Genomic DNA, 20,429 nt, shown 5'->3' with positions numbered 1-20,429 from the left:
GAGGAGAAAGAGGAAGAGAGAGGAGAAGAAGATGGAGAAGGAAGGAGAAGGAGAAGGAAGCAGTAAGAGGAAGAAGAGGAGGAGGAGAAAGAGGAAGAGAAGAAGGAGGAGGAGGAGGAAAAGGAGAAGGAGGAGGAGGAAGAAGAAAAGGAGAAGGAGAAAGAGAAGGAGGATTAGAAGGAGAAAGTGGAGGAGAAAGAGAATAATACGAATAATACGAGGGAAAGTGGAGGAGAAAGAGAATATACGAATAATACGAGGGGGAGGAGGTATGGTGGCTAAAGCAGCAGACTTGAGACCTGAGTTCAAATCCCTCCTTGGAATTGGAAACCTATTTAATGAACAAGTCACATTCTCTCAGCCTCAGAGAGAGGCAGACACCTCTCTAAACAAATCTTGATGTGATACGAGTCACTTTAGGATTGTCATGTCAGCTATAAAGCTCAGGATTAACTAGCATGTAGCCATTGTGCTATAATTTGGCATTATGAACAGGCTCACAGTCACTAAAGGCACAGCTACGTTGTAGGATTAATGCAATTCGATACCACGTTATCTGTCCTGGAACAACTCTATGGAAACAGTGGCAGACTCGGGGTGTTCTTGCTCAGAGACAAATGCACAAATACATGTTCCAGCTTTTACCTTCCAAATGTGGGAAAGTGTGGGGCCGAATTGGCCAGAGCCTTTGCCTGGCTGCCTCCAATACGGGACCCTCTTCGGCCCTTTCTTCCTCCTGCTCTGCCCTCCGTGCTTCTCCCTTTATGCAGGGACTTTTTGCCATGACAACCGGGTCTTTCGCTCTTTCTGCCATCTGTTCAGTCTTGGGCATGAGGACCGCATACAATGTCAGAGCTTTAACGCCGGCTTGGCATGGACAGCATTTCTGTCTCCGTGCCAATCGGCAGCAAAATCGGCTTTCGGGGTTCAAAAACCCATGCTGAAGAAGGAATACAAGTAAGAGAAGAATTCTGAAAGGGGAAGGAACAGCTCAGGACCCTGGAAAGATGAAACCACGGATAAAAGTGAACTCTTTGATATGAATGACTTCAGGCAGATGCCGAACCATAGAATTGTGCAAGAGGACCTAGAAAATGCCCAGAGGGAACTTCCTTTTTGCCATGGTTAAGTAAAATAGAGATACTTGCCTCGTGGATATGGAGTCGTACTGTATTAACCATTTTTGATGAGACAGAAGAAAGAAGGATACCAGATCTGGCATCAATTGCATTTCCAAAGAGCGTGCCCTCCTGGCTTTTCAATGCCCCGCCCTCTATATACCTCCAAGACTGGAGACACCATAAGAATAATAGAATCATAGAGTTGGAAGAGACCTCATGGGCCATCCAGTCCTACCCCATTCTGCCAAGAAGCAGGAAAATTGCATTCAAAGCACCCCTGACAGATGGCCATCCAGCCCCTGTTTAAAAGCCTACAAATAAGGAGTCTCCACCACACTCCGGGGCAGAGAGTTCCGCTGCTAAACAGCTCTTACAGTCAGGAAGTTCTTCCTCATGTTCAGGTGGAATATCCTTTCCTGTAGTTTGAAGCCATTGTTCCATTGCATCCTAATCTCCAGGGCAGCAGAAAGGAAGCCTGCTCCCTCCTCTCTGTGACTTCCCCTCACATATTTATACATGGCTATCATGTCTCGTCTTAGCCTTCTCTTCTTCAGGGTAAACATGCCCAGCTCTTTAAGCCACTTCTCATAGGGCTTGTTCTCCAGACCCTTGATCATTTTAGTCACCAGATGTGTCATCAACTGCATCTCCCTAGTCTTTCAACCCGATTCCTTTGCTACACCTAGAACCGGAGGGTCCTGAGTTGCTTTCCCCCTTGCAATGGAATATCAGATTGAGCTGGCATCTCCAAAAATCACAACCTCCATGCTTCTGTATCCACTTCCTTCTCCATCCCTGTGTTCTCCCTTCCAATGGGGCACCAGATCAATTGCATCTCGAGAAATTGTGCCTCCCTAGGTTTTCAACCCACTTCCCTCCCTATCCCTAGAACTTGAAAGTCTTCTGCTTTCCCCCTTTCAACAGGTCATTAAATGTGGTGGCATAAACTACATCTCCAAGGGACATGAGAGAAGCCTCTCCCCAGGATTGAGCACATCTGGGTGTCTCCTGGGCAACGTCTCACGTCAGAAACACACAGAAGACTGGGTAACTTGGAAGGCGCTGAACAGACTGTGCTCTGGCACCATGAGATGCAGAGCCAACCTTAACAAATGGGACCACAAAGTGGAGACCACGACATGCGAGTGTGGAGAACAGCAAACCATAGACCACCTATTACAACGCAGCCTGAGCTCTGCCACATGCACAATGGAGGACCTTCTTATAGCAACACCAGAGGCACTCCAAGTGGCCAGCTACTGGTTAAAGGACATTTAATATAATGCCAAGCTTCTAACTTTGTGCTTTTTGAAATACATTACAACTGTACCCGTAGTTCGCTCCTGATACGATAAATGAACTACATCTCCAAAATCATGTCCTCCTAGCCTTTCAATCCACTTCCCTTTCTGCACCAAGCACCGGAGGATCTTAAGTCCTACTTCCCATTCCAATGGGACATTATAATTGGCATCAATTCCATCTCCAGAAATTATACCTTTCTACCTTTCCAATCCAGATACCACTCCAACCCTAAGACCAGAGAGTCGGGGGTGCTGAACTTTCCTCCTTTCAACATGTAGAGAGCTTTCCCAATGGGACATGAGAGATGGCATCAATTACATCTCCAAAAATCTTGACCTCCTGGCTTTTCAATCCACATCTCTCCCTATCCCTAGGACTAGAAGGTCTGCTTTCCACCTTCTAATGTGGTGGAAATTGATGTAGTGGAAACAATTGCATCTCCAAAACATCATATACGTTTCCCCTTCTACACCAAGAACCGGAGGTTCTTCAGTTGCTTTTCCCCTTGCAATAGGATATCAGATTGATCTGGCATCAATTGCATCTCCAAAAATAATGACCTCCATGCTTCTGTATCCACTTCCTTCACTACCCATGTGTTCTCCCTTCCATTGGGACACCAGATCAATTGCATCTTGATAAATTGTGCCCTCCTAGGTTTTTAATCCATTTCCTATCCCTAGGATTGGAAGGTCTTCTGCTTTCCCACTTTCAACAGAGCACTGGATGTGTAGGCATCAACTACATCTCCAAAATCATGTCCTCCTAGCCTTTCAACCTTCTTCCCTTCCTGCACCAAGCACCGGAGGATCTTGAGTTATGTTTCCCCTTCCAATGAGACAATATAACTGGCATCAATTCCATCTCTAAAAATTATACCTTTCTACTTTTGCAATTCGGATCCCTCTCCAACCCTAAGACCAGAGAGTTGGGGGTGCAGAGCTTTCCTCCTTTCAAAATACAGAGAGCTTTTCCTCTTCCAATGGGACATGAGACATGGCATCAATTACATCCCCAAAAATCATGACCTCCTGGCTTTTCAATCCACGTGTCTCCCTATCCCTAGGACTGGAAGGTCTTCTGCTTTCCACCTTCCAACAGGACACTGGATGTGGTGGCATCAATTGCATCTCCAAAAAACATATCCCACTATTTTTTCCAACCCATTTCCCTTTTTACATCTGGAATCCAGAGGGTACTGAGTTGCTTTCCCCTTTGTAATGGGATATCACATTGATCTGGCATCAATTGCATCTCCAAAAATCACAATCCTCTCCTTCTAATGGAACATTAAAGCTGACATCAATTTCATCTCCAAAAATGATACCTTTCTACCTTTTCAATGGTAGAGCTGCAGAACTGCTGGGCTGCAGAACTTGCTGACCGAAAGGTCAGTGGTTCAAATTTGCAGAGCAGGGTGAGCTCCTGTCGTTAGCTCCAACTCCTGCCAACCTAGCAGTTCGAAAACATGTTACTGTGAGTAGATCAATAGGTACCACTCAGACGGGAAGGTATCAGCACTCCATGCAGTCATGCCAGCCACATGACCTAGGAGGTGTCTACAGACAATACCAGCTCTTCGGCTTAGAGTTGGAGATGAGCACCAACCCCCAGAATCAGATACGACTAGACTTAATGTCAAGGGGAAATCTTTACCTTTACTGCCTTTTCAATCCTCTCCCAGAGGGTCTTGAGCTGTGTTTGCGTTTCCAAGAGGACATCCAATCTGGCATCAACTGCATCCCCAAAAATCATGCCCTCTTGGCTTCTCTCTCTACCCCTAGGACCAGAGGATTAGGCGTACAGAGCTTTCCCTCTCCTAATGTACAGAGAGCTTTCCCTCTTCCAATGGGACATCAATTACATCTCCAAAAATCATGACCACCAAGCTTTTCAATCTGCTTCCTTTCCTACCTCTAGAACCAGAGGGTCTTGAGCTGTGTTTGCGTTTCCAAGGGGACATCCGATCTGGCATCAACTGCATCCCAAAAAATCATGCCCTCTTGGCTTCCCTCTCTACCCATAGGACCAGAGGGTTAGGCATACAGAGCTTTCCCTCTCCTAATGTACAGAGAGCTTTCCCTCTTCCAATGGGACATCAATTACATCTCCAAAAATCATGACCACCAAGCTTTTCAATCTGCTTCCCTCCCTACCTCTAGAACCAGAGGGTCTTGAGCTGTGTTTGCGTTTCCAAGGGGACATCTGATCTGGCATCAACCGCATCTCCAAAAATCATGCCCTCTTGGCTTCCCTCTCTACCCCTAGGACTGGAAGATTAAGGCAAAGAGCTTTTCAATTGGTAGAGAGAGAACTTTCCCCCTTCCCACGGGACATCAGCTCTGGCATCAATTGCATATCCCAAAACCATGCCCTTCCAGCTTTTCAATCTCCTTCCCACTCTGCCCCTAGGACTGGAGGGTTAAGAGTACAGACCTTCCCCCCTTCCAAAGGGATGTCAAGTCTGGCATCAACTGCATCTCCAAAAACCGTGCCCTCCTTGGCGTTTCAATCCCCTTCCATCTCTACCACTAGGACTGGAGAGCTTTCAGAGGCGCGAAGATGGGTCCTTCTGCCTCTTTTATTCTGATCACGGTGTGCCGCTGAGCAATTAGCAAAGAGCCGCAAAGCCGAACACGGAGCAGAAGGGAGGACGGGATCCATCAAAGGGAAGAAGGAAGGCCCATTGGGGAGTTTGGAGAGAGCGGGGAGGAGACAGCCAGCAAACGATGTGGATTGGAGAGGAGAAACGGGGAAGAGAGATTGGTCAGCACAGAAACACACACACAGAGGCACACCAGCCGTGACGGCAATAAAGCTCCAGAAACAGCAGCGGTTAGCAGGAGTCTCTTGGCACAAACCCACCCTTCTGTTTAGAAGGGAAAGAAATGTCCCTGGGGCATCCGAGCACAGAGCTTTCCCTCTCTTCCTCCTTCCTGACCTCATCAAGGAACCAACCAAATTAATATTTTAAAAAAAATAAAGTTGGCACCTTCCCCATCACCAACATACCACTGGGATCTTGCCGGCATCTCTGGGGAGGATAGTATCTCTCCACCAATTAGTTGCAACCTGGATGGAGAGAGTGATGCTGTGACCAGATCTCGACATGGGTTGCATCTACGCTGTGGAATGGATACAGCCTGGCTCCACTTTAATTGCATTCGTTCGACCCTAGCAAATGTGGAGGGCTGAGGGTATTCACTGTTACCAAGCCTACCTGGTTGTATTACCATACAACGAGAGCAAAGAAATGCTGAATATGACAACATTTACATTTCCTCTTGACGGTTATTATTGCAGTCTGGGAGCATCGCCTCGGGGGGCCCGGTGGGTTCGAAGTGGATAAACAAATGCCTTTGAAATAAATAAATAAATGTGATGTTACTGTTCGTAGTGTGATGTCTTACTCTGGAGCAGATTCAGAAACCGGATTCCAGCTGCCAAGTGGAACGCCTTGCGGGGATGGGTCTCGGGGGCACTGTTTTACAGTGGCTCCGGTCATTCCTGGAGGGTCAATCCCAGAAGGTGTTATTAGGGGACACCTGTTCAACCCCACAACCTTTGTCTTGTGGGGTTCCACAGGGTTCAATACTGTCTCCCATGTTGTTTAACATCTACATGAAGCCGCTGGGAGAGATCATCCAGAGTTTTGGGGTACGGTGTCATCTGTACGCAGATGATGTCCAACTCTGTCACTCCTTTCCACCTGCTACTAAGGAGGCTGTCCAGGTCCTGAACCGGTGCCTGGCCGCTGTAACGGTCTGGATGAGGGCAAACAAATTGAAATTGAATCCAGACAAGACAGAGGTACTCCTGGTCAGTCGCAAGGCCGAACAGGGCATAGGGTTACAGCCTGTGTTGGATGGGGTCGCACTCCCCTTGAAGGCGCAGGTTCGCAGCTTGGGTGTGATCCTGGACTCATCGCTGAGCCTGGAGCCCCAGGTCTCGGCGGTGACCAGGGGAGCATTTGCACAGCTTAGGCTCGTGCACCAGCTGCGCCCATACCTCGGGAAGTCTGACTTGGCCACGGTAGTCCACACTCTGGTTACTTCCCGTTTAGACTACTGCAACGCTCTCTACGTGGGGTTGCCCTTGAAGACAGCCCGGAAGCTTCAATTGGTCCAACGTGCGGCAGCCATGATACTAACAGGAGCGGGACGCAGGGAGCATACAACCCCCTTGTTGTACCAGCTCCACTGGCTGCCGATTTGCTACCGGGCTCAATTCAAGGTGCTGGCATTGGCCTATAAAGCCCTAAACGGTTCCGGCCCAAGATACCTATCTGACCGCATCTCGACCTACGAGCCCACCAGGACTTTGAGATCGTCCGGGGAGGCCCTGCTCTCGATCCCGCCTGCCTCACAGGCACGGCTGGCGGGGACGAGAGATAGGGCCTTCTCGGTGGTGGCCCCTCGGCTGTGGAACGCCCTTCCCACAGATATTAGACTAGCTCCATCATTATTGGTATTCCGCAAAAAAATGAAGACCTGGTTGTTCGAGCAGGTGTTCGAATAGTTAGCGCAACGAGTGTAATGAACATAGGAATGGAACAATGGATGACGGATTTGGATCATGTTTTCAGTGATGAGTCGCCAGTGAATGGTTATTGTTGTTAATTATATAGGATTGCTTAAGTGTTTGATGTTATTGTTTTTTACCGTGTACTGTATTTTTGCTGTTCCATTGTTAACCGCTGTGAGTCGCCTAAGGGCTGAGAACAGCGGTATACAAATAAAGTAAATAAAGTAAATAAATAAATAAATATGCAGGATGGATTTTTATTCACTGGAAACTTCAGGCTCAATCTAGTCCAACCCCCTTCCATCATGCAGGAAGAGCACCACCAAAGCACGCCTGACAGATGGGCATCCGGCACCTGTTCAAAAGCCTCCAAAGAAGGAGCTTCCACTGGACCAGTATTTCTCAACCTTCCTAATGATGTGACCCCTTATTACATTTCCTCATGTTGTGGTGATCCCACACCATAATGTTATTTTCTTTGCTACTTCATAACTGTAATTTTGCTACTGGGTTGTTGTAGGTTTTTTCGGGCTATATGGCCATGCTCTAGAGGCATTCTCTCCTGACGTTTCGCCTGCATCTATGGCAAGCATCCTCAGAGGTAGTGAGGTATGTTGGAACTAAGAAATTTTTTTGCTACTGTTATGAATCGTAATATAAATGTCTGATATGCAGGATGTATTTTCATTTATTGGACCCAATTTGGCACAAATACCCGATACACCCAAATTTGAATACTGGTGGGGTTGGGCGGAGATGATTGATTTTGTCATTTGGGAGTTGTAGTTGCTGGGATTCATAGTTCCCCTACAATCAAAGAGCATTCTGAACCTCACCACCGATAGAATTGAACCAATGTTGGCACACAGAACTCCCATGCAGGATGTATTTTCATTCACTGGACAAAATTTGGTACAAATATCCAATACGCCCAAGTTCCATAGCATTGAGCCACTTGAACTGCCATGGTGGGCATTGACCTTGACTTTTGGAGCTCTAGTTCACCTACATCCTGAGAGCACTGTGGACTTAAACAGTGATAGATCTGGACCAAACTTGGCACGAAGACTCAATATGGCCAAATGTGAACACTGGTGGAGTTTGGGGGAAACGTGACATTGACATTTTGGAGTTCTAGTTGCTGGGATTTATAGTTCACCTACAATCAAAATACATTCTGAACTCCACCAACAATAGAACTGAGCCAAACTTCCCACACGGAACCCCCATGTCTTGAAGGGACTTGCTTGCATGAGCCTCCCTCCAGCCTCACAAACTCTCCCTTGCCCGCATATGCACATCAGGCTGCCATGCGCCGAGCATGCCTGCTCTCCCCTCCCTGCTTGGAGCCTCAGAAACAGCCCTCCCCTTGGCTGAGGGGTTGTCCAATCACATCAGAGGAGGGCTTTTGGTGTGGGAATTCACAGTCTGGTTCCAAAAAGGAAGAGAAGGACAGAGAGATCTTCAGCCTTCTCTGCCAAAGGGGTTCCTAAGGCCATCAGAAATATGTGACCCCTCTGAAACCCCCTTGAGACCCCCCCAGGGGTTGCGACCCCCAAGGAGAGAGACACTGATCTACACTGTAAATGTAATGCAGTTTGGCATCATTTTAATAGCCATGGTTCAATGCTATAGAAAAATGGGCAAGATGTAGTTGTTGTTGTTCATTCGTTCAGTCGTTTCCGACTCTTCGTGACTTCATGGACCAACCCAAGTCAGAGCTCCCTGTCAGCTGTCACCACCCCCAGCTCCTTCAAGGTCAATCCAGTCACTTCAAGGATGCCATCTATTCATCTTGGCCTTGGTTGGCCCTTCTTCCTTTTTCCTTCCATTTTCCCCAGCATCATTGTCTTCTCTAAGCTTTCCTGTCTCCTCATGATGTGGCCAAAGTACTTCAACTTTGTCTCTAGTATCCTTCTCTCCAATGAGCAGTCAGGCTTTATTTCCTGAAGTATGGACTGGTTGGATCTTCTGGAAGTCCAAGGCACTCTCAGAACTTTCCTCCAGCACCACAGCTCAAAAGCATCTATCTCAGTGGTTCTCAACCTGGGGTCCCCAGATGTTTTTGGCCTACATCTCCCAGAAATCCCAGCCAGTTTATCAGCTGTTAGGATTTCTGGGAGTTGAAGGCCAAAAACATCTGGGGACCCCAGGTTGTGAACCACTGATCTATCTTCCTTCGCTCAGCCTTCCCTAAGGTCCAGCTCTCACATCCGTAGGTGACTATAGGGAATACCATTGCTTTCATTATGCGGATCTTCATTGCCAGTGTGATGTCTCTACTCTTCACTATTTTATAGAGATTGGGCATTGCTCTCCTCCAAAGGAGTAAGCATCTCCTAATTTCCTGGCTGCAGTCTGCAAGATGTAGTTAGACAAGGTCTTTAGCCAAAGAGGGCTGGTGCCTCGCCAAACTACAACTCCCATGATAGCACAGCGTCAAGTCATGGTAGTCAAAGTGGTTTCACACTGCATTCCTTCTGCAATGTAGATGCAGCCCTAAATGGCAAATCTCATGAAGCATACAAGCAAAGGATAGGCACAAAAGCACAATAGGCGGAAGTGATGCTCCACACCCACCACTTGGCATTTTCCAAAAACACTGGGGCTGGAAATGAGCAAGGAACCCAGTCCCTGAGTGGCAAAAGCAAAGCATTTCAGAAGGGAATTAATGAATCCAGGTCCATTATCGTGCCAGCGCTTCACCTTCGGAGAGTAATATCCGGTAGGAGAACCTTCAACAGGGACCTGTGAGCTTTCATGGCCAATTTATGTACCGGCATGTAATGCGCTCTGTTAGAGGCAGCCTGCGTGGAAATGTCACCGTACTTAGAAGACATTAGCTGAGGGATGCAGTGAGCGAAGGACAAGAACGTGGAGGAGAGAGGGAAAGGGAGGAAGAGAAAGGGAGGCGGGAGGAAGGATGGAAGGACTGGGAAGGCAGGGAAAATGAATCTGATTAACGAGGATCTTTCGAGGCCGGCGCTCGATCTGCACTTGGCAGAGATCTGGAGAACAGCAGGCGAGGAAAATCAAGGTTACTATGTATGTGTTTGTATATATAGGGTACTGTGTATCTCTCTCTCTATATATATATATACACACATACATATACATAGTATTTCTTCAGTTCTAAGATATACCTCCCCCCTCCCCATATAAACCTCTAAAAATTCAGTGTCTTAGGGCCCTTCCAGACAGGCCCTATATCCCAGGATCTGATCCCAGGTTTTCTGCTTTAAACTGAATTATATGAGTCCCCACTGCCAGATAATCTGGGATAATCTTGGATAATCTTGGAAGGGGCCTCAGAATGTGGTTCTCTCTCTTTATCTATCTATCTATCTATCTATCTATCTATCTATCTATATGAAATTTAGATATACCGCTTTTCTCAGCCCACAGGCGACTCAAAGCGGTTTACAGCAGCGAAATTCAATGCTCAAAGACATCATAAAACATTCAAAACAATTAAAAACAATGGCATTAATATACGATCATTACAAAGTCAGTAAAACATAACTCATTAGCGTCTCTTAGTTAAAACAAGATCCAATCTCATCACCCAATCGTTCCATATTCCTATGTTTGTTACACTGACTTTTCAAAGCCTGCTAATACAACCAGGTCTTAACTTTCCTCTGGAAATGATAACAAAGTGGGGGCTGATTTAATGTCTCTAGGAAGGGCATTCCATAGCCGAGGGGCCACCACTGAGAAGGCCCTGTCTCTCGTCTCCGCCAAACGTATTTCTGTTGGTGGTACTGATCTTAGTGTCTTTCAATCAATACAGCCCAGAAGGAGAGAGAGAGAGAGAGAGAGAGAGAGAATGTACACACACACACACACACAGACATATTCTCTCATTCATATATATATATATATATATATATATATATATATATATATATATCTTCTCATTCTATTCTATTCTGCCTTGGTTAGACCACACCTGGGATATTGTGTCCATTTCTGGACACTACAATTGAAGAGAGATATTGACAAGTTGAAATGTGTCCAGAGAAGGGTGACTAAAATGATCAAGGGTCTGGAGAAGAAGCCCTATGAAGAGTGGCTTAAAGAGTTGGGCATGTTTAGCCTAAAGAAGAGAAGGCTAGAGGAGACATGATAGTCATAGGGAGGAGGGAGCAAGCTTGTTTTCTGCTTTCCTGGAGACTAGGACACGGAACAATGGCTTCAAACTACAAGAAAGGAGATTCCATCTGAACATGAGGAAGAACTTCCTGACTGTGAGAGCTGTTCAGCAGTGGAACTCTCTGCCCCGGAGTGTGGTGGAGGCTCCTTTGGAGGTTTTCAAACAGGGGCTGGATGGCCATCTGTCAGGGGTGCTTTGAATGCGATTTTCCTGCTTCTTGGCAGAATGGGGTTGGACTAGATGGCCTATGAGGTCTCTTCCAACTCTGTGATTTTATGACTCAATGATTTTATGTACACACACACGCCATATATACCATGCCTGGGCAAACTTCGGCCCGCCAGGTATTTTGGACTCCAACTCCCTCAATTCCTAAATATATGAATATTTCACATAGACTCAGAGGTTTCTCGCTATGGTAAAATGACACATCTACACACTGCAGCTGACACTCTAATGCAGGCTTGGGCAAACTCGGGCCCTCCAGGTGTTTTGGACTTCAACTCCCACAATTCCTAACCGCTGGTAGGGTGTTAGGAATTGTGGAAGTTGAATTCCAAAACAACTGGAGGGCCCAAGTTTGCCCATGCCTAATATATACACACACACATATATACCATACACACACAAAACACACCATATACAAGTAAACACACACACAGCATACGTATTAATATAGTATATATTGATACCATATATGTTGATACCATATACTGTGTACGCATGTGTGTGTATACAGTAGAGTCTCGCTTATCCAATATAAACAGGCCCGAAAAACGTTGGATAAGCAAAAGTATTGGATTATGAGGAGGATTAAGGAAAAGCCTATTAAATGTCAAATTACGTTGTGATTTTACGAATTAAGCACCAAAACATCATGATTTTCAACAAATCGACAGCAAAAGCATTTCAATACATGGTAACGTTATGTACTAATTACTGTATTTATGAATTTTGCACCAAAACATTGCAATGTATTGAAACAGCTGTGGATCCTGGCGGGAGGCAGACTGCGTTGGATAATACAGAACACTGAATAAGCGAAGGTTGGATAAGCGAAACTCTACTGTGTGTGTGTCTGTGTGTGTATGCGCGCACGCACACACACACATGAGGGTTGAATGAAAAGTAATGCCTCCACCTTCGTAACTCCTCAAAAGATGGCAGTACTGGAATGTGGCAGGTACTAGCTTGTTCAGTAGACTCTCCTCTATAGTTCCATTTTGGCAGGAAGCCTTAGTATTGAATGGTTGTGTTGTTAAAGTGTGAAGTGTGGAACCCTGCGCAGACAGTCGGTCAATGAATCGTAAGCAACATGCAAACTACAAGAGAGAAGATTCCATCTGAACATGAGAAAGAATTTCCTGACTGTGAGAGCCGTTCAGCAGTGGAACTCTCTGCCCCGGAGTGTGGTGGAGGCTCCTTCTTTGGAGGCTTTTAAACAGAGGCTGGATGGCCATCTGTCAGGGGTGATTTGAATGCAATATTTCTGCTTCTTGGCAGGGGGTTGGACTGGATGGACCATGAGGTCTCTTCCAACTCTTTGATTCTATGATTCTATGCAGTCATTGAATTCTTGACAGCAGAAGGTGTCACCCCAAAGGAGATGCATCAGAGAATGCAATCTGTTTACGGTGATTGTGTTGGTGTGAGTACTGTGCATCATTGGGTGAGTAAGTTTAAAGATGTTGAGGTGGGAACATCTGACTTGCATGATAAACAAAGAGTTGGACGTCCTGTGACAGCAACCACCGAGTTTCACAAGCAAAAGGTTGACAGATTAATTCAGGACGATCGTCATATCACTCAGAGAGAAATTTCAAGCATAATCGGCATTTCACAAGAACGTGTGGGTCACATTATTGCTTTGCTTGGCTATTGGAAGATCTGTGCACAATGGGTACCCAGGATGAGAGAACAGAGTGTCGACTTCTTCCGTGACAGCTTCAGGAAACTTGTTCATCGTTGGCAGAAATTATGTGGAAAAGTGAATAGTAGTAGTTAAAGAGCACATTCTAAGGATTATTTCTGCGTTTGATTTGTTAAAATATTCCCATCCAAACCCAAGCAACTAAGGGGTGGAGGCATTACTTTTCATTCAACCCTCATATGTGTGTGTGTATACACACACTGCAAAATATTCCTCTTTTCTCCTTTTCTCAGGACACATCTACACTGCAGATGTGGTTTAATACCCCTTTAACAGGCTCAGTGCTAGCGAATCCTGGGAGTTATAGTTCTGCAAAGTCCTTAGTCTCTGCTGTCAAAGAATGCTGGGGCCTCACCCAACTACAACTCCCAGGATGCCACAGGAGTGAGCCATAGCACTTCCAGCCATGTCAAACCACATTTACTTAACTGAAAAACACGATTTCCAGCATTCAGAGAGATACCATTCGGACGGATAAGAGAACGGAGAGAATTTTGTGCACTTTCCTCTGGTTGTTCCAATGCCCTGAAATGCTCCGAAGGAATTCTTTGGTGGAGAGAGGGAAAAGAGGGGGATTTTTGTGTGCCAAAAAGAAATATCTTCATTGGTTTTGGCACACAGAATCCCATGTGTTTTTTCTCTGCGGAAACAATTCCTCTGCAACATTTTGGGACATTCAAATACAGGGAAAATATTGTAAGGGGAATATTCACTCAGTGTTAAGTGGAAAGAAAATGTCTATACTTTCTAGGTCAATGCATGCAAAAGTGCAATAGTTGTGAACCGGAGTCCATTATCAGGGTGATGCCGATGCCTTTGGATCACACTGGAAAGAGAGAAAGAGGGTTCGTAATTTGGATTGGAGACGAAGGCAACACTGATGCCGTGGAGTTGGTTCTTGGGGAATTTCCTCCCCTTCCTTTCAAAAGCAAACTCAAAATCTCCTGCCGTCGTCGCAAGGGCAATGTGTGTTTATGCCTTCGACGTGTGTGGCCCACGCAGCATCCAAGAGTAACAAACAGCAGCCGCTCAGACTTTCCTTGAAACGCACTTGGCAGCCCCAGCGGTTCAATTGCTTTTTCAAAAAACAAGGCTCAGAGAAAGAGAGAGAACCATCTTATGAGTTGCAATCCTGGAAGGAGACAAAAAAAGGGACCCCATCTGCTCCTTAACTCCTCACCAAATCTTCCTTAGATTTGGCCACCATGGAGAGGTTTACGTCTCCCCTTTCTAATAGCAAGGTCTATCTTTCCAAAGGCCTGGTTTCCCCATGAGTAACGGAAGCTCAACATCCATCCTCTTGAACCAACACCAAGTTTATTAACGACTTAGATAAAGGGCTAGAAGGCAGGATCATCAAGTTTGCAGACGACACCAAATTGGGAGGGATAGCCAATACTCCAGAGGACAGGAGCAGGATTCAAAACGATCTGGACAGATTAGAGAGATGGGCCAAAACTAACAAAATGAAGTTCAACAGTGACAAATGCAAGATACTCCACTTTGGCAGGAAAAACGAAATGCAAAGATACAGAATGGGGGATGCCTGGCTCGAGAGCAGTACGTGTGAAAAACATCTTGGGAGTTCTCGTGGACAACAAGTTAAACATGAGCCAACAATGTGATGTGGTGGCAAAAAAAGCCAATGGGATTTTGGCCTGAATCCATAGGAGCATAGTGTCTAGATCCAGGGAAGGAATGCTACCCCTCTATTCCGCTTTGGTTAGACCACACCTGGAATATTATGTCCAATTCTGGGCACCACAATTCAAGAGAGATATTGACAAGCTGGAATGTGTCCAGAGGAGGGCGACTCAAATGATCAAGAGTCTGGAGAACAAGCCCTATGAGGAGCGGCTTAAGGAGCTGGGCATGTTTAGCCTGAAGAAGAGAAGGCTGAGAGGTGATATGATAGCCATGTATAAATATGTGAGAGGAAGCCACAGGGAGGAGGGAGCAAGCTTGTTTTCTGCTTCCCTGGAGACTAGGACACGGAACAATGGCTTCAAACTACAAGAAAGGAGACTCCATCTGAACATGAGGAAGAACTTCCTGACTGTGAGAGCCGTTCAGCAGTGGAACTCTCTGCCCCGGAGTGTGGTGGAGGCTCCTTCTTTGGAAGCTTTTAAGCAGAGGCTGGATGGCCATCTGTCAGGAGTGATTTGAATGCAATATTCCTGCTTCTTGGCAGGGGGTTGGACTGAAAGGCCCATGAGGTATCTTCCAACTCTTTGATTCTATGATTCTATTATTCTCCAAAGTGTAACAACGGAGGAGTCTTGGGTGCAACATTTCTTCCAAGCAAGCAAGCAAGCATCATGTCTCCCAAAAGGTGCTGGAGAATGTCCTCACAAGAACTAAACTGGCCTTTTGTGAAACCTTTCCTGCCCAACACCAGTTTTCCCAACACCTGTTTTTGTTAACCTTGAAGGCAGGTTGAAAGCATCTGGAATGGATTCTTATCATCTGGCTCTTCATTGCCGGACAGAGGCTTTTAGGTCCAGAGTTGATCCATACAGAAGAAAGGTTATATTCTCCAATGCAATGGTATCATCCGGGATTGTGGCGCAGCAGGCTGAGTGTCAGCTGCATTAAGATCACTCTGACCAAAGGTCATGAGTTCGAAGCCAGCCCAGGTTGGCGTGGGTTTCCAACCAATTGTGTAGCCTGTTGTTGACCTTTGCAACCCGAAAAGACAGTTGCATCTGTCAAGTAGGAAAATTAGGTACCACCTTAAAGTGTGGGGAGACTAAATTAACTAATTTATGAGGCCATTAAAAAAAAAGACTCCAGCAAGCACTCCAGCAAAAAGCATGTGGGGAATGTGGAAGTACTTCATCAGTGTCGCAGATGGACAATGAAAGCGTCAGCTCTCCTGGCGGCCAGAAAAAGTTAAATAGCCTCTGTCTATGTCTGTATATGTTGTATGTTAAAATTGGCATTGAATGTTTGCCATATATGCGTACACTGTAATCCGCCCTGAGTCCCCTGTGGGGTGAGAAGGGCGGAATATAAAAGCTGTAAATAATAATAATAATTAATTTATTTATTATTTCAAATATTTTTACCCCGCCCTTCTCTAGCCCCGAAGGGGGACTCAGGGCGGCTTACAGACGGCAACAATTCGATGCCCCATTTATACAACAGATGAAACAACAGTTACATAATAAGTAAACAATAAGTTAGATTTCAAAAAGCATTTCAAATAATGCAAATAGTCAGAGTTCAACAATCAACACTTAATCCAAAGCCAGTCCACAGTCCGTTTTCTATTGCATTGTCATCATTTTTATTGTCAACCTGCTATCCGAATGCTTATCCGAATGCCTCGTCCCATAGTCACGTCTTCAACTTTTTTCCTAAAGGAAAGGAGGGAAGTAGTTGACCTAATTTTGCTGGGGAGCAAGTTCGATAGGCAGGAGACCACCACCAAGAAGGCCCTGTCCCTCGTCTCCACCAGGCACATTTGCGACGAAGGTATGATCGAGAGCAGGGCCTCCCCAGAAGATTGTAAATTTTAAGGTGGGACGTAAGGGGAGATACGTTCAGACAAGTAAGTTGGACCAGAACCATTTAGGGCTTTATAGGTCAAGACCAGCACTTTGAATTGTGCTCAGACTGGACAGGTAAGCCAGTGGAGGTGACATAACAGGGGGGTGGTGTGCTCCCTGTATGTCACTCAAGTAAGTAATCTGGACCAGTTGGACTAGTTGAAGTTTCCAAACAATCTTCAAAGGCAGCCCCAAGTAGAGCGCGTTGCAGTAATCTATTCGGGATGCAAAAAGAGCATTGTCCATCAACCTCTGATGATTGTGCCAATAGTCATTTTCTTCCTACTGCTGCCACCCATGAGCCAGCATGATGTTGTGGTTGAGGCACTTGAGTAAGATTTGGGAAGAATGGACTCTGAATCCTCTGCTTAAGCATGGAAGTGTACTGGGTGATCTTGGATACATCATATTGTTCTCTTTGTCTCAAAGGAAAGCAATGAATCCATGGTTAGTTCATCTTAGAACAGCGTTTCTCAACCTGGGGGTCGGGATCCCTGGAGGGGGGTCACAAGGGGGTATCAGAGGGGTCACCAAAGACCACCACAAAAAACTTTATTGTCTTTTGGTCATGTGGATTCTGTGTGGGAAGTTTGGCCCAATTCAATCGTTGGTGGTGTTCAGAATTCTCTTTGATTGTAGGTGAACTATAAATCCCAGAAACTACAACTCCCAAATGTCAAGGTTTATTTTCCCCAAACTCCACCAGTGTTCACATTTGGGCATATTGAGTATATGTGCCAAGTTTAGTACATATCCATCATTGTTTGAGCCCACAGTGCTCTCTGGATGGAGGTGAACTACAACTCCAAAACTCAAGGTCAATGCCCACCTTCCAGTATTTTCTGTTAGTCATGGGAGTTCTGTGTTCTAGGTTTGGTTCAATTCCATTGTTGGTAGTTCAGAATGCTCTCTGATTGTAGGTGAACTACAAATCCAACAACTACAACTCCCAAATGACAAAATCAATCATCTCTGCACAACCCACCAATATTTAAATTTGGGCATATTGAGTATTTTTTCCAAATTTGGTCCAGTGAATGAAAATACATCCTGCATATCAGATATTTACATGACAATTCATAACAATAGCCAAATTACAGTTGTGAAGTAGCAACAAAAATAATGTTATAATTGGGGGGGTCACCACAACATGAGGAAGTGTGTTCAGGGGTTGTGGCATTAGGGAGGTTGAGAACCACTGCCTTAGAAGAATATCACACCGCATTGTTAACACGCTGTTGTTTCACTTTAATTCCAATGGAATCCTGAGATTTGCAGTTTACGGAGCGACCTTTGAAATTCTCAACAGGAGAGGTCCTGGGCCTCACTAAACTTCAAACCACAGGATCCCACAGGAAGCAGAAAATAGCAGTTAAGGTAGAATAACAGTGCTATAAAAAGGTAAAGGTTTTCCCCTGACATTAAGTCGTGACCGACTCTGGGGGTTGGCGCTCATCTCCATTTCTGAGCCGGCGTTTTCCATAGACACCTCTAAGGTCATGTGGCCAGCACGACTGTATGGAACGCCATTACCTTTCCACAGAAGCGGTACCTATTGATCTTCCGCTGGGCCAGCCACGTTGTATGGATGCCTGACCACCGTCTCCCAAAGCAGTTGCTCTACTCTGAACTTAAGAACGGAAAACGGAACGTTGGTGGACAGGAAAAGAGATTTAAAGATGGGCTCAAAGCCAACCTTAAAAACTCCGGCATAGACACTGAGAACTGGGAAGCCCTGGCCCTTGAGCGCTCCAGCTGGAGGTCAGCTGTGACCAGCAGTGCTGCAGAATTCGAGGAGGCACGAGTGGAGGGTGAAAGAGAGAAATGTGCCAGGAGGAAGGCGCATCAAGCCAACCCCAACCGGAACCGCCTTCCACCTGGAAACCAATGCCCTCACTGCGGAAGAAGATGCAGAGCAAGAATAGGGCTCCACAGCCACATAGGGACCCACAGGGAAACCCTTGATGGAAGACCATCTTACTCGTCCAATGAGGGATCGCCTAAGTAAGTAAGTACCTATTGATCTATTCACATATGCATGTTTTTGAACTGCTAGATTGGCAGAAGCTGGGGCTAACAGTGGGAGCTCACACCGCTCCCCAGATTCGAACGTACGGTCTTTCGATCAGCAAGTTCAGCAACTCAGTGGTTTAACCCACTGCACCATAACAGCAGGTTATCTCCTTAGACCAGTGGTTCTCAACCTGTTGGTCTTCAGATGTTTTGGACTACAACTCCCAGAAATCCCAGCCAGTTTACCAACTGTTAGGATTTCTGAGAGTTGAAGGCCAAAACACCTGGGGACCCACAGGTTAAGCACCACTGCCTTAGACCATCATAATTTGGAAACAACTTGTAGGCATGCAGCAAGAAGTACAATCATTGCTGCCAGCATATTGCATCCACTGGATACATCATGTTCTCCTTGCCTCTTCTCCACCTGCTTCTCGACACTCTCATAACCATTGTTCCCAACTGCCTAGGTGCAGGTACTCCTTGATCCCTCTCATAAAATACTCTCTCTCTCTTTACCTCCCTCTCTGCTGGAGGAAGGAACCCGATTCCCTTCCCAGTGCACCAAAACCAAACAACTGCAGGCAAGCAAGCATCATTAATTAGCAGCAGATGGTGATGCGTGACAGGTAGCTGCGTACCTGCCGTTGCGTCTTTCCGCCAGAAAGCAGGCTTGGCCTCCAAGGACCTCCCAGTTACCAATGAACAGGGGCCAGAACCATGGCACATTCCAGTCACCAGCTGAGGACGGCCTACGCAGAGGCATTAAAAGAGGAATGGGGGGGGGGGGGGGCAAACGAGGGGCCGGTTGTACATTTGCAAAAAAACAGAACTAGATTGCGGGAGAAAACATGAGAGGGAAAGAGCTCCTTTGGAGCCGGGAGCATCAGCCATGTTCAAACGGCACCGGAGAGAGATAACGCAGCTGAAAGAAAGCCGGCGCAGCCTTGTGTCTCCCGTCTTCCCGCAAAAGGATTTACTGGCGGCGCATTAATGGGCCTGCTCAGTATTCCGCTCCAGACGGCGGATAATGCCTCTGCCAAACTAACTGCAATAAATTAATTAAATTAATCGGCTGCGCTGCGCCCGTTGCCCACCCGGCGACGTGAAGCGCTGAGCTGGGTGGGCCACTTTCGCTCCCCCTCTGTGCCCAGAGCTTGGAAACCCGGACCCCCTTCTGACCCCCGAACCCCACAGATAGCGTGGCCCCCCCATCACCGCCTGAATTTTCAGCGCGATAGGCCACCTGCCTCATTCAGCTAATCGCCGTCCTGGCGGTTTAGATCACATTAGTTTCCCGTGTAATTAAGACTGTCCAGGAGGGCACGCAGATGCTTCGTGCGGCCGTTCCCTCTTTACCCGTCAACGTGCCTCCTGCGCAGATAGGTGCAATTAACCAACCCTGTTCACAGTCATTAAGCATTAATGCACCTCATTAGCATAAGAACAGGAAGGAGGCTTTGACGAAGGGAGGGAAGCCTATCCGAGAAAGAGAGAGATGGACATATGAGACTGAGGAGCGTTGTCCAGACCTGTAACCTCCCATTGGGGCTCGGTTGGACGTCTCCAAAGCAATGGCCACCACCTTTGCCCTCTTTTTAGCCAGACATGAAGTTTGGGCCTCCTGGATGAGTCTGCTTTTAAGGCAATTAGGAGAGCGGTGGAAACGACGAGTCCATGGAATATGCCGAACCTCAGCTTCCCTTTTGACAGAGGTCCTTCAAGAAAACAGAGACAATGGCCAACCGTTACGAGTCGGGGCCCTCCAACAAAGGACGTCTGTCATTTCGGATTTGGACATATTGGGACGTGTTATGTGAGACTCTCTG

At 46.4% G+C, this 20,429-nt stretch overlaps 1 protein-coding gene across 2 annotated transcripts in view; it reads right to left on the bottom strand.

Moving 5' to 3' along the window:
* LOC137094713 (retinoic acid-induced protein 1-like) overlaps positions 1 to 20,429 on the bottom strand; it is a 225,493-nt gene that overhangs the window by 156,022 nt on the left and 49,042 nt on the right. Inside the window, exon 1 of one of the 2 annotated variants that reach the window (XM_067461769.1) lies at positions 4,863 to 5,060. The exons of the other annotated variant lie outside the window; for it this stretch is intronic. The gene's annotated coding sequence lies outside the window, so the exon portion shown is untranslated. Of the gene's footprint in view, positions 1 to 4,862; positions 5,061 to 20,429 lie in introns of those variants that run through there. 2 annotated transcript variants of the gene reach the window in all.

The sequence above is a fragment of the Anolis sagrei genome, chromosome Y (assembly GCF_037176765.1).
Source record: "Anolis sagrei isolate rAnoSag1 chromosome Y, rAnoSag1.mat, whole genome shotgun sequence".
NCBI lineage: Eukaryota > Metazoa > Chordata > Lepidosauria > Squamata > Dactyloidae > Anolis > Anolis sagrei.
The sequence above is the reverse complement of the archived record's forward strand: the minus strand, read 5'-3'. Positions and strand labels throughout refer to the sequence as shown.